At 46.1% G+C, this 14,859-nt stretch overlaps 1 protein-coding gene across 4 annotated transcripts in view; it reads right to left on the bottom strand.

The window, feature by feature from the left end:
- Nucleotides 1–6,966, bottom strand: part of cuedc1b (CUE domain containing 1b) — a 133,725-nt gene extending 126,759 nt beyond the window's left edge. For 3 of the 4 annotated variants that reach the window (XR_009512836.1, XM_059973394.1, XM_059973399.1), the window contains exon 1: nucleotides 6,767–6,966. The gene's annotated coding sequence lies outside the window, so the exon portion shown is untranslated. Of the gene's footprint in view, nucleotides 1–5,514; nucleotides 5,788–6,766 lie in introns of those variants that run through there. The other variant, XM_059973398.1, reaches the window with a different exon arrangement.
- Between the last annotated feature and the right edge of the window lie 7,893 nt (nucleotides 6,967–14,859).

The following is a 14,859-nucleotide window of genomic DNA, read 5'->3' as shown; positions in this document are numbered from 1 at the left end:
CAGGGGGAGCTGACAGGCAGGTGAGAAGAGTTAAGAGGCCAGAGTGTGGAACAGAAGAGGAGGGGAGAAGGCAGTTATTTTATTTAGTAACCTATACCACCGTTAGCACTTTATACAGAGGTGCACTGACGGTGTAGCTCTGACCCCGGAGCAGCAGTCCTGAGGCTGATTATTCAGCCAAAGTCTTTTTTTTTAATCCTGTCATGGCATTTTGTAAATTTGAAATCAGTTAATCAAATACTCGCAGAATAAAAACCAACATCGGTGTCTGCAATCTCACATCTCCACGCAGACCACTGGGACCTCATTCTTGCCCTGCTGACCCTTCACAGCACTAAGGAAGGTTAGGACTTCATTCTCTGCAGGGCTGGAGTGTAAGGGGAGTTCTTACAGAAGCACGCACGGTTACGAGGTGTACAGATACATGCAGATTTCCTCCACAGCAACACACACAAAACGCTGGAGGAACTCAGCGGGCCAGGCAGCATCTAAGGAGGGGAATAAACTGTGGACGCTTCAGGCCGAGATCCTTCATCAGGACTGGAAAAGAAGGGGGAAGAAGCCACAATATGGACCCAAAGTTGATAGGTTTAAGGTGAAATATTTAAGGGGAATTTGAGGAGGAGCTTCCTCAGAGGGTGGTGCAAGTGTAGCACAAGCTGACAGTAGAAGTGGTAGCACTTGTAACATTTAAGTCTGAATAGGTTCATGAGTGAGAGAAGCAGAGGGGCGATGGTCTGGGTGATGAGGTGGGAGACGAGGCTGGAACAGACTAGATGGGCTGAAGGGTCTGTTTCTGGGCGGTAGTGACTTTGCTGGATACTGCTTCTCTGTGGCTGCCGATGTGCAAGGCAGACAGAGGGTGCTGGTGGCCCCGGGGTGCTCAGTTAGCAGAGCAGCTCTGAGCCGAATACAAGTCTCAAGAGCTGCAATCTGGAGTGTTCACATGCACTGCCATTCCGAGCCTTCTGGACAGTAGTTGTTGTTAGGAGGAGCCACAAGAGATGTTGGAATCTGGAGCAACAAACAACCTGCTGGAGGAATTCAGCAAGCCTGCCGAGACCCTGCAGTTATCTGCCTGCTTGGCTAATACTTGCCGTAAGACGCTGGAAGTGTTCCCTCTCATTCGCCAGCCCTAGCCGAGGTTTGGGCTCTGTTACTACTGAACAGCCCCTTACGCTCAGCAACCTGGCAAAGTCTAACCTCCGAAATGTCCCAGCAAGCCACAATTCGAGGCCAACTGTCCCAGCACGCCACACATCCAGTGGAAGAATAAAAACAATAAGGCACGTTTAAGCAACTGACAAAAGGCACCATTTCCTTCAGATTCATCATCGGCAGCCTTTCCCTCATCTCTGGGCCGAGTGAGGGGGCTGTTGACTAGCAGCCACCAGCATAATCTGTCTGTTCACGTGCTTGTCTAAATCTCTCTTAAGTGTTTGTATCATATCTGTTTTCTCCACTGCCTTCCCTGCCTGCACATTCCAGGTAAACTTTCCCCCCTCTCACCTGAAAGCTCGGCTGCCTCTCATGAATCTAACACAACAGAATATTCCAAGACAGCAATGCTGAAGAAGTTTAACGGCATTCAACTCAGAGCCACATTCCCTTCTGCAGCTGGTGTCACTCTCCATCCAACGGGCACTCCGACTGCAAAATGGCAAAACGTGGGTACCTCAATACCACCTCTCCAACCGACAATTTACCATTAAAGGGGACAAACTTCATTGCTTGCCTTTAAATAAGTCCCCACGCAGAGAGTTACTTCCTTATTTATTTAGAAATAAAGCAGTCATTAGCCTTCCGGGCTAACGAGGACTCCCTGCCCAATTACACCAGGATGACTAATTAACCTACTAACCTGTACAGCTTTGGAATGTGGGAAGAAATCGGAACACACAAAGGAAACCCAGGCCATCATGGGGACAATGCACAAACTCCTTTGACAGTGTCAGAGTTGAACCAGGGTCACTGGTGCCACAATTACATTATGCCAACTGCCATCTCTGTGAGACTCTGGGCCAGGACTTTAAATTCTACTCTCTCTGTACCGTCTCCTGCAGCTCTGCAGTGAGAGCGAGACTACTCCAGGGCCAGCCAGCGATGGACAATAAAAGATGTAACCTTGACAGCACCACCCAAGTTTCCCAGAATACGAGGAGACTGTTGCAATGTTCTTGTTCCGGAGATATTCCTTCACTTCTCATCCCGAGATAAGTCCTGAAGCAAAAGGCCAAGATGTCTCCATACCAACAATGCGCAAATTCTTTGAAATAGATCTGGACTCAATACTCGGCTCCCAGAAGTCCAAGGCCCACACCCACCGAAACAGAAATCTCCTTTCCCAACATCCAAAGAAACAGGACTTCTTTTCTGCAAACAGACACATTTCCTCCACATTTCTCATTTGATGTATCAGCCATTCTGCTATGCAAAAGTCCCTGCACGAAATGCAAGCAAATACTCTCACTGGCCACTTTGTTGGGTACACCTGCTCATTAACGCAAATAACTAACCAGCCAACTCAATGCATAAAAGCATGCAGATATAGAACAATACAGCACAGTACAGGCCCTTCAGCCCACAATGTTGTGCTGACCCTTAAATCCTGCCTCCCATATAACCACCCCACCTTAAATTCGTCCATATACCTGCCTAGTGGTCTCTTAAATTTCACTAGTGTATCTGTCTCCACCACTGACTCAGGCAATGTATTCCACGCATCAACCACTCTCTGAGTAAAAAACCTTCCTCTAATATCCCCCTTGAACTTCCCTCCCCTTACCTTAAAGCCATGTCCTCTTGTACTGAGCAGTGGTGCCCTGGGGAAGAGGTGCTGGCTGTCCACTCTGTCTATTCCTCTTAATATCTTGTATACCTCTATCATGTCTCCTTTCATCCTCCTTCTCTCCAAAGAGTGAAGCCCTAGCTCCCTTAATCTCTGATCATAATGCACACTCTCTAAACCAGGCAGCATCCTGGTAAATCTCCTCTGTACCCTTTCCAATGCTTCCACATCCTTCCTATAGTGAGGCGACCAGAACTGGACACAGTACTCCAAGTGATCAAGTGATTCAGCTGCAAATGAGAGAGGTCAGAGGAGAAAGGCCAGACTGGTTCAAGCTGACAGGGAGGCAGCAGTAACTCAGATAATCACGTGTAATAAACACACAGCACGTCGGAGGTTTGAGTGGATGGGCTCCAGCAGCAGCAGCCCATCTACTCTCCACTCCTGTAGTGGTGACGCAAGGAAGCTTGTCCAAGCCACGCATTTGTTCAGCGAGGAGGAATTTCTTTCCCCGGAAGGTGAATTTGTGGAATTCATTGCCGTGGACAGGTGGGAGACCAAGTCACTGGGTCCATTTAAAACCCAAGTTAACGGATTCTTCATTAGTTGGGGAACCAAAAGTCACGAGGATAGGTAGGAGAATGGGGTTGAGTTTGAATAAAAGCAGCCATGATGGAATGGCAGAGCAGACTTGATGGGCTGAGTGGCCTAATTCTGCTCCGCTGTCTTATAGGGCACGAGATGGCTGATGGCACACAAGGGTCACATGACAGGCTGTGTTCCTTCTACCATTCTACCCGCGGCTTCTGACTCCAGGCTCTTTGGCCTTGTGCACAAATGAAGATGCCCTCCCCACTACCTCATTCAGTCTTTTAAAGGTTCCAGGGAGCTAATCCCACGATTAACCCAACCCTCCAAAACCCTCAGGAGCCGTCTGAAACACTGAGCAGTTGCTACTGGATGCGAGAAAACAGGTCTAATAGGCGGTAAAGTACCCTTGCAATGTGCCACCCCTCAACACAGCATCCCACCCTGACGGGACCAAAGCAGCTTCAGAACAGAACCTTTCTTCGGACAAAGTGGCCGGTTTTAAGGAGGGTCTTATAGGGGACTGGGAGGCTGTGAAGCTTAGGGAAGGAACTCGAGAGCTGCTACCCCAAGAGGCTGAAGGCACCAGGCTTCAAACTGTGTGGCAACCAACAGGCCCGAGTTGGAGGAGCACAGAGGCTGAGGAGGATGGAGGTGGTAGTCATAGGTGAAGCATCTGAAGATAGACAGAACAATTTTTGTTTGTGGTCATTCTCCAGCACACGAGGGTAAAGGAGAACAAAATGATTGTTACTGGGGACCCATTAATAAACACAATAAGTATAAAGATAAAAGCAATCCTATAAAACTATGTACTATTAACCACAAACAGGAGAAAATCTGCAGATGCTGGAAATCCAGGCAATACACACGCAAACTGCTGGAGGAACTCAGCAGGCCAGGCAGCATCGATGGAAAAGAGTAAACAGTCGACGTTTCAGGCCGAGACCCTTCATCAGGACCTGACTGTTCACACTTTTCCATAGATGCTGCCTGGGTGGGTGTGTGTGTGTGTGTGTGTGTGTGTGTGTGTGTGTGTGTGTGTCTGTGTGTGTGTGTGTGTGTGTGTGTGTGTCTGTGTCTGTGTCTGTGTCTGTGTGTGTGTGTGTGTGTGCGTGTGCGTGTGCGTGTGCGTGTGCGTGTGCGTGTGCGTGTGCGTGTGCGTGTGCGTGTGCGTGTGCGTGTGTGTGTTGGGCATAATGCACAAGATTACTTATATATGTAGACTGATTGTTTGTACATACGGTAACGTTAGGTGCAGGAGTATCTGAATACTAGATAACTTTGACAGAAAATGATAAAGTGACTCTTTATTGCATCTCCATCCACTGGTTGTGGAAATGTGTTTACTGATGACTGTCCATGAAACAATGGTCTCTTTACTAATTCAGCAGAACTCTTCAGGATGTCCTGAGGACAATGAAATGGTTCAACAGAAATGCAAACTCTTTCCTGGTCCGGCCGAAAGAAGTGGTCCAAGAGACAGGGGTTGGGAAAGAGAACTTGAGAGATTAAGAGTTCCACTTGGCCGGAAAAGCATCAGGAAGGCAAAGTTACATACGTAAGGCACAATCTGCCTGGGTGGCATGCTCGCCACCTCACCTCAGTACATGCAACAGCAATAAAAGCATAGCAATAGCTGGGGACACAAGTCTGATTCGGAAAGTGTCCAATGACACTGTCTTTCAAAACAAAATCTCCCAATAATGTATATCCAACTCAAGCTCACAAATCAAATGCTAGAGGACACAGCCTTACGCTAGAGAGAAGGGAAAATGAAAAGAGATGCGCAGGCTAAGTTTTTTAAAAATGCGCAGTGAAAGGTAGGTACCTGCACCTTGTCACCAAGGTGGTGGTGTTAGCAGACAAGAGAGTGGCATTTAAGAGGCATCAGACAGGCACTCTACATTATCAAGGACCCACCCCGCCCCCCCCCCCCCCAACCAGGCCATGCTCTCTTCTTACTACGGCCATAGGGCAGGAGGTACCGGAGCCTCGGGTCCTACACCACCAGGTTCAGGAACAGCTAATACCCTACAACCATCAGACTCCTGAACCAGCGTGGATAACTTCACTCACCTCAACTCCAAACTGATTCCACAACCTACAGACTCACTTTCAAGGACTCTACAACTCACCTTCTCAATATTATCCATTCATTTGTATTTGCACAAGTTGTCATCTTTTGCATGTTGGTTGTATGTGCAGTTTTTCCCCCCCATAAATTTCTTTATTTTCTGTAAATGCCTGCGAGAAGATAAGCTCAAGGCAGTGTATAGTGACGGACAGTATACACATGATGAATTTACTTTGACAAGAACAGACAGGGCCATATGGGATACCTGGAACTCCATTCCAGGTCGTGGTGGAAGCAGACAAGATTATGCTAAATTTCGAGGCATTCAGACTGGGAATAAGGGATATAGACCTGTAATGTAATTGGCTTTGTGATTAACACAGGATCTGTGGGCCGAAGGGAACGTACAGTTTCATCTTGAATGACCAACTTTGGGCTCTCAACTCTTTCTACATGTGAGTGCGCTACGGAAATGTAAAATTTTTACTTAGTTTTTTTTGTTTCCCCCCCCCCCCAACTCTCATTCCACGGCTTCTCGCCCCCTCGCCCTCCTTTTAAGCTTGCCCAACATCTGCACCGACACGGGTGTGCCGGAGCTGAGCCGGCCGAACGCTACCTGCCCGGAGCGCGTCCTCAGGAAAGCCCTGCCGCTTCGGTCAGGTCACGGGGGAACGGGGGCCACGGCGAGGAACTGCCCTCCGCAGGGGCAGGGGGATGGGAGCATTCTACACAACTACCACCCGTGTCGGTTTTCACCGGAGGCTTCACGTGAGAACACCGGCGACCGAAGAGTGGGAAGAAGAGGGCAGGTTCAGCAGGGACGGGGGTCTCGGAAACAGGAAGCAGGCAAGCCAGCGAATGCGAAATCCGATTTTGCACCAGGAGAAAGGCGAATGAGAGTTTGAGTCAGAAAACCCCCAGAAAGTTTAATTTTAGACACGCATTCGAATTCCTGTACAGCCTGAATTAGTCTCACACACGGCAAAGGGATTTTTGCCCTCCTTAAACCAATCGAGAAAGCATTAAAAAGAGATCAGCCTTAGTCACAGAAGGAAATGCATTGGTGGGTCTGGGTGCGAAGCTACCCCCCTCCTCCTCCCTCACCCAGACTCACAAGGTGCGCGTCTGCCTTCTGTAGCTGAGGCCGAGACATTATAAAGAAAAATCCCAGCCCGATTCAGCCCGGCGGAGGGTATAATGGCGAGTGGAAGGGGACAAAGCAACGGCGGTATCCACACGCCCCCCCTCTCTCTCCACCCACCCTGCCCTCGGTCCCACGGCGACACGGACTGAGCCCTCCGGCTCTCACTCACCGGCGCAGCCGGCCGGGCTGCCAGCGCTCCACCGCCACTCCAGCCAAGTTTGTCGGCGAAAGCTTCTTCGCTCTCAGTGTCTGTCTGTCTGTTTCTCTCTCTCTCTCCCCGCCGTCGAGGTCAACAGATGGAAATGGAGAGGTGGTGGCGCTCAGAGCAATGCAGCTTCCTGCTGGAGATCCGGGAGAAATGCAGCTACTGCGCGCTGTGTGTATCCAGTCCAGACTGTAGAGGAGGGAAGGGGGGCGGGAGCTGGTCTTCTGGGCACTAATTATTTATGCCTCGACTAACACTAAACGACAGATTATCTCACCGAGGACAGTGCTGCCTCTCCGAAGGTGGGAGTTCACGTCCCACTGCAGAGACTCCAGCCCAATGTATTTTGGCAGTGCTGGGTTGGGGGGGGGGGAGAGAACTGCACCCTCCCTATTACTAAAGCCGGAGCCCCTCTTACCCTCCCTCTGCGCTTTCGATGGGCGTAAAAGATCTTTTTTGGTATTTAGAAAAGGGTTAATGGCATTTTATTGTACTAACATCTTGTTCTGCAGTTTTTCCCCCTCATTGTCTTGTATAAATTATGTATAACTGAATGTTCAGTGATGCAAGTTTTTTTTTACACGGTACCTGTGCCTCAGCGGAATTGTACACATGACAATAAACTCAACTCGACTTGACTCGGTGTTTCATAGAGAGTCTGCAGTTCATAAGCACATGAGATTCCGCAGACAACACGCACAAAACGCTGGAGGAATTCAGCAGGCCAGGCAGCAGCTATGGAGAAGTGTTTCTGGCCGAGACCCTTCAGCTGGACTAGGAGACTGCAGATGCTGGAAATCCGCTGAGTTGCATTATCGGATCAGATTACCATCACGCTGGTGACGAGCAGTTTGTGCCTGTAGCTCTTTCTGACTGAATACGGTCACGAGTTTGTGGAAGGGGTCATTAAAATGCATTTCTCCTTTTGCAAGGGAATTCAGAACAAAGGAGATGCTCAGCTGAAAATTGAGAAGTTAAGATCAAGAATCACGGTTCCTTTTTCCACTCGAAGCTTAGCGGAAGTCCAAAACCTCAGACAGCTGATTTTGTGCCGTCGTATTCCAACATCTGGTCCCAGGTACAGGCTAAAGTCAGCCACAGCGGAAGGAGAGAAACTTGGAAGTAAAAATAGTTTTGAAGCTCTTGCCAATGAGTTCCTGTGAGTCAGTGAGTGATCCTAACGCTTTCTGGCGTTCGTGTCTATATTGCATTTCCAAGGGATGATGAATAGATGTCAAATTTTAAACATTGTTCTCTTTCATGTACATTCCGTCGGCAATTTTATTTGTTTTAATCCTCTGTAGACACAGTATTCAAGTGTACTTCCAAGCTATTCATCCTTCAAGACACTTTGCCAAATATTCACCCTCTATCATTTTGGATGATAAGCGCGAGATTCTGCAAATGCTGCAAAACCCAGAGTGTCTCACACACACACAATGCTGGAGGAACTCAGCAGGTCAGGCGGCGTCTCGGGGGAGAGATACCAGATGGGTGGGGAGGGGCAAGCAGGTGTGTGCTCACCTATCACCTTCCAGCTTGTACTCCTTCCTCTACCACCCCCCCCCCCCCCCATCTTCTTATTCTGGCTTCTTCCTCCTTCCCCTCCAGTCCCGATGAAGGGACTAGGTTTGAAGCATTGACTCCTAATTCCACTTCATTGATGCTGCCTGACCTGCCGAATTCCTCCACCATTTTGTGTGTGTGTGTGTGTTAACCATCTTCCTCAATTGTCATCTTTGGAGGACGGCTCCGGCTGAACGCAAGATGTGGTCGCTATTCAGAAGCAGCCAGCTCATATATATGGCAGAAGGCTCAGAGAAGCAAAAATAAAAATCAAACGCATGAGGGAAGAAATAGACATACAATGCTGGAAACTCAGTAGGTCAGGCAGCATCTATAGAGGAGAAAGGGAGTTTGCACCCCTAGCTTGAAACATGATCAGTTTCCGTTCCCACAAAGAGTTGAACTGTTGGTTTTGTTTCAGACTTGAGCATCTGCAGTTTGATTTTCTCTACAGGAGGGAAGAACAATGATCGGGACACCACATCGCATTAAACATCTGGCAAAGGGTCTCGGCCTGAAACGTTGACGATCCATTTCCCTCCAGAGCTGTTGCCGAAGAGAGAACATGAACAGTACAGCCCTCTTTGGCCCATAATGTTGTGCTGACCTTTTTACTTAGACCACCTTCCCTCCCACATACACCTCCATTTTTCTTCCACCCATGTGCCTAAGAGACTTTTAAATGACACCATTGTTTCTGCTTCTACCAGCATCCTTGGTTCTTTGGACCCACCACACTTTGTGGGGGGGGGGAGAAAACACTTACCTCTGACCTCCCTCCCAATACTTCCCTCCAATCACCTTAAAATTATGCCCTCTCACACTTGCGTTTTCGGCTCAGGCGAAAAGGACCGGCATTTTATGTGTGTTTCTCACTGACTAGTGCTTTGGGATCATTTACATCTGACCGAAAGAACAAACCTGCCCTCAGTTTACACCGCGTCTTCAAGGATAGACACGTCTCTTGGCTCTGCACTGACATATCTGGATGTTACATCTGCTCAGAGTTTTTAAGAGTGGGAGTTTATCCAGCGTCCTTCTAAATGTGTATGTGTTTATGAGGGGCATAAGGCAGAGTGAACGTGCACAGTCTTTCTCCCAGAGCTGGGGAATCAAGAACTGAATGTCACAAGTTTGGGGTTTCAAGATAGCTTACTGTCATTTTTCAGTAGACAAGTGTAAAGGAGAATGAAATAATTGTTACTCTGCAGCACAAAATCACAATAAAGAACTCAGTAACTAGAAATAATAAACACGAGATTCTGCAGATGCTGGAAATCCAGAGCAACATACAGAAAATGCTGGAGGAACTCAGCAGGTCAGGCAGCATCCATGAAAATGAATAAACAGTCAATGTTTTTTGGGCTGAGATCTTTCTTCATAATTCTGCCCTGAAGAAGGGTCTCAGCCTGAAATGTTGACTGTTTATTCATTTCCATAGATGGAGGGAGGCAGAATCGGAGAGCTCTGCCAGCCAAGGGTGGCACCTTCGGTTGGACCGCCAGAGACCCCAATGCCGAATGGGAATATTGCCCAAATGAAAACCTGACAAAATTCCACAGTGGAAATCCGTAAGGGGACTGAATTGGAGTGTGTTGTTATAAATACATAAGGTTAGCTCACATGCACAGACTGATTAATGTTTTTTTACATTTCATCTCATTCAGACTTGACTGGAATCCTTTGGTTTTGGGAGATGTTATCAAGGCGTACAAACAATTCTCAAAAATAATATCTGATAACATCAGAACACTCCAGTTTTAACTGTAGGGAAAACAATCTCACAACAATATGTCACTTTATAGAACCTCTTTGCTTCCACCAATTGAACGATCCCAATTTGTATTCTGATAATAAAAGGCAGCCATTTCCTGGAGTGTCTGTATTCATTTCCTAATTGTTATTCAGAACACAGTGACTGAACACATCTCAGAGTGGCTGTCTGTCAGTTCAAAAGTTAAACACTGACTATTGAGAATTCTGCATCCAAATACACAAGTTGTCTGCTTCGATGCATTTTTATAAGTTTGCTTCCGTGTAACATTCCCTTTGAAGGATTAAAAAATTAGAAATGATTTAGTGGTTTGTATAGCGGCCAGAGCTAGATTCATTCATGGTTTGGGGTGTTGAAATAGTGAAAAACAGTGCAAAGATTGACAAAAAATGGTCTTATTTTTGAAACATGAATACTAGAAAATGAGTAAGTGAATATTGCTTCAAGTTTCAAGTTCAAAGCAAATTCATCACTAATGTACCCACGTGTCACCATAGGCTGACCTGAGATTCATTTTCTTGCAGGCATTCACAGTAGGACAAATACAACAAAATCGATGAAAAACTACACACAAAGACTGACAAACAACCACTGTGTGAAAAAAAAGACAAACTGCAAATACAAAAAAAATCGTAAATGACTAATACTGAGAACATGCATTGTAGAGTCTTTGACAGTAAACCATAGGTTGTGTTGGGTGATCAGTTCAGTGTTGAGATGAACGAAATAGTAAAAATCAGGGTAAAAATGGAAAGGCTATTTTATTACTGAAGCATGAATATTAGAGATACATACAAGTATGTTCTGTAAATATTGTTTCTATTCGGTATTTAAATGCTTGTCTGGATTCAATGTAGTCTTCAAACCTAATTGCTGGACCAGCATGGTCTCAATCACCAAATTGAGGAGAGGGATATGTCAGCTACAGCTCCATCTCCTTACAATTGAGTTGGTGCACATCAGGAGGAACACCAAAATATTTTTCTCCCAAATTAGTGATAAACTGATAAACATCCATGTACAGGAATCCGAGTGTGCTGATTCAGGAGACACCAAGTAAATATGTTGGTGCCAAAGAGTAAATATTAGAATGGTTGTTAATGCAAGGAGGCTGGAGTTCAGTATATGCAAATTGTTGCTGAGATTCTGAAAGACTGCACAATGACTATAATATAGTTTGGGTTTCCATGCCCAAGTATTTAATGGATTTGGAGCAATTACAATGTAAATTTACAAGAATAACTTCTGGAAAGGAAAGGGCAGTCCTACGATCGCCGATAAAGAAGGTTTGAATTGTATTCAAAGTTCAAAATTTCAAAAGTAAACTTTTGAACTGTGCATACAATTCAAACTTCAAAGTAAATTTATTATGAAAGTACATTTATGTCACCATATACAACATTGTAATCCATTTTCTTGTAGGCATTCACAGTGGAACAAAGAAGTACAATAGAATTAATGAAAAACTACACAAACTGAAAAAACTATTATGCAAAAGCAAACAAACTTCAAAACCAAATTATAATAATAAATAGGTAAATAAATAATAGTGAGGACACAAGTGGTAGAGTCTTCAAAGTGAGTCCATAGGTTGTGTTCAGTGATCAGTTCAGTGTTGGGGTGAGTGAAATTATCCACTCTGAATCAGGAGCCTGATGGTTGAAGGGTAATAATTGTTTCTGAACCTGATGGTGTGGGACCTAAAGCTCCTGTACCTCCTTCCTGATGGCAGCAATGAGAAGAGAGCACAACCTGGATGGTTGGGGTGGGGGGGGGGGAGGAACCTTTAATAATGGATCAAACATGAGGAAATCTGCAGATGCTGGAAATTCAAACAACACACACAAAATGCTGATGGAACGCAGCAGGCCAGGCAGCATCTATAGGGAGAAGTGCTGTCGACGTTTTGGGCCGAGACCCTTCGTCAGTCCATTAATAATGGATGCTGCTTTGTTGAGACAGTGTGCTCCTTGTAGATGTTCTTAATGGTGGGGGTGGGTAATTTTCCTTTGATGGACTGAGCTGATGGTATTTACTGGATTTTTGCAGAGTAAATGAGTTTCACAAAACTCCTAAAGGAATTGACAGAACACACACTCAGATTATTCTCTTTAGCAGCTCAGAACTTTGTACCAGTATCTCAGTTTAAAGGCTTGGCCATCAGAACTGAGAAAAAGAGAAATTTCCTAATGCATGACCAATAAACCAGTATCAGAATTGGGTTTAATATCACCGGTGTTTGTCGTGAAATTTGTTAACTTAGCAGCAGCAGTTCAAAGCAATACATGATACATCTAGGAAAAAAACTGAATGACAGTAAATACATCTATGTATACTAAATAGTTAAATTAATTAAGCAGAGCAAAAACAAAAAGTAAAAAGAAGTGAGGTAGTGTTCGTGGGTTCAATATCCATTTAGAAATTAGCTGGCAGAGAGGAAGAAGCTGTTCTTGAATTGTTGAGTGTGTGTCTTAAGGTTCCTGTACCTCATTCCTGATGGTAACAATGAGAAGAGGGCATGTCCTGGGTGGCGGGGCTTCTTAATGATGGATGCCTACTTTTTAAGGCCCTGACTAATTTTACAACTCTGCAGCTTACTTCGATCCTGTCCAGTAGCTCCCCGCCTCCCCATACCAGACAGTCATGCAGCTGATTGGAAGGCTCTCCACGGTACATCTGTAGAAATTTTAGGTGACGTACCAGATCTTCTCAAACTCCTAAGTAAAATATAGCCGTTGAAATGTGATCATTGAAATTCTCCACTGCTGGGGGTTCCGATGTTGTGAATAGAAGATGTTAGGTATCAAAGTGATCAGGAAGCAAAATGGCCTGGAGAGACCTAATCAGCCATGGTGTTATTGAATGGCAGAACAGGTTCAGGGAAGCAGATGGTTGATTCCCTGTCAGTTACCCTCCTGGTTATAAGATCATCAACCTCCACTTTAAGTATACTCAACAACTTGGCCTCCACAATGTATCTAGTTAATCTAGTGGCTTCTGCTGGAGGTTAATGAACACCAAGTGTGGGCGTTATCAGCCTTGCCTTCAATCAGTAAGTCAATCAATGCTTTCAGGAAGGGACATGATGAAGGCGCCAATATCCATGGATAAATGTACACTACAACAAAACTCGCCACCCTTAGTTCAAGTTTATTGTCATTCAGCCGTCCACATGTACAGTACAGCGATCACTCGAGCTGACTCAGGAGTTACCTGTTGGTGGGTCCTCAGCTGGCGGTACAGGCTGATCTAGGATCCACATTTTCTGGAGCAGTGTCGACACAAATAGCAACTGTGCTTAGTAGTTGGGGTGCTTTGGTTATTTATTCTCCCCTTTACAAACTACTGCTTGTTCTCTGTGGCTCATCGAAGTCGCTCTCGTGTAGTGTGGCTCCCCCTCGAACAGATTCCTCCAGGTGTATCTATTGAGCGCAGTTTTTAAATGCAATGTTAAATTCCTTCAGGTTGATTTCGATGTTGTCTTTGAAGCATTCCCTTTGCCCACCAAGGGCTCACTGACCTCACTGCAACGGGGAGTAAAGGGTCTGTTTGGGGAGATGCATCTGAAGACGTGACCTACCCATTGGGGTTGGTGTTGCTTTACCATGGTGGGGTTGCTGTTCCTGTTGGCCCCCTCCAGTACGCTGGTGTTGGTGCATCTGTCCTCAAAATCTTTCGGCACAGCATTGTGGGCCGAAGGGCCTGTATCGTGCTGTAGGTTTTCCATGTTTCTTTTGCAGGGTTCCTTGGAGATGTTGTTCCAGGGCTTTCAGCTGCCTGGTGGTGCATGATTCAGCTCCATACAATCATGAGGAAGGACGACTGCTCTACAGACTAAAAGTTTTCTTTGGACCAGTAGGTTGCAGTCTTCAAGGTCTCTTTTCTTGATCTCTCATAGGCTTCACTCACACTCCTCGGGTGATGGTTGATCTCTGAGTTGACATCTGCTTTTGAGGAAAGAATGCTGCCAAGGTCGGGAAAGTTGTTTACATTTTCTAGAGCAATATCATCAACTTTTATGAAGGGCTGGAGACCCAGGGCCTATATGCCTTTGCAAGATACATTGGAGGCCTCCTTCAGAGTGAGCTGTAATGGCATTGTCGCACACATACTGAAGCTCCATGATCGTCGTGGTGCTGGCCTTGTTCTTGACCTTGAACCAGTTGAGGTTGAAAAGCCTGTTGTCTATTCTATACACGATTGGGATTCCCTAGGGCAGGTCTTGGCCAGTGAGGTGAAAGATGGCAAGCAGGATGGGCACAATGATACAGCCCATTTTGACTCCTGTCTTGACAGTGAAGGGTTCTGATTCAGCTGAGTACTGTCACTGACATGCCATCATGCGGTTGCCTCAGTATTTGTGAGTACTTGCCAGAGCACCAGTGTCTTGATTGTATCTGCCAGGGAGCTTGGCAGGCTACTGTATCAAATGCCTTTGTCAACTCTAGGAAATCCAAGTACAAGGGTTGCCATTGTTCATGACATTTTCCTGTAACTGGCATACTGTGAAAATCATATCTGCGGTATCTCTGATGGGCGGAAACTGCCGTGATTCAGGGAGTACTTCTTCAGATAGTGGAAGGAGACAGCTGGCAAGGATATGCGTAAACACTTTGCCTATTGAGAGGAGGGAGGTGCCTTTGCACTTGCCACAATATGCCTTGCTCCCCTCTTGAATATCAAGAAGGAAGACTTGTGTATACAGCTAAGCCAAACA

Source organism: Hypanus sabinus, chromosome 6 (genome assembly GCF_030144855.1).
Source record: "Hypanus sabinus isolate sHypSab1 chromosome 6, sHypSab1.hap1, whole genome shotgun sequence".
Taxonomy (NCBI): domain Eukaryota; kingdom Metazoa; phylum Chordata; class Chondrichthyes; order Myliobatiformes; family Dasyatidae; genus Hypanus; species Hypanus sabinus.
The sequence above is the reverse complement of the archived record's forward strand: the minus strand, read 5'-3'. Positions and strand labels throughout refer to the sequence as shown.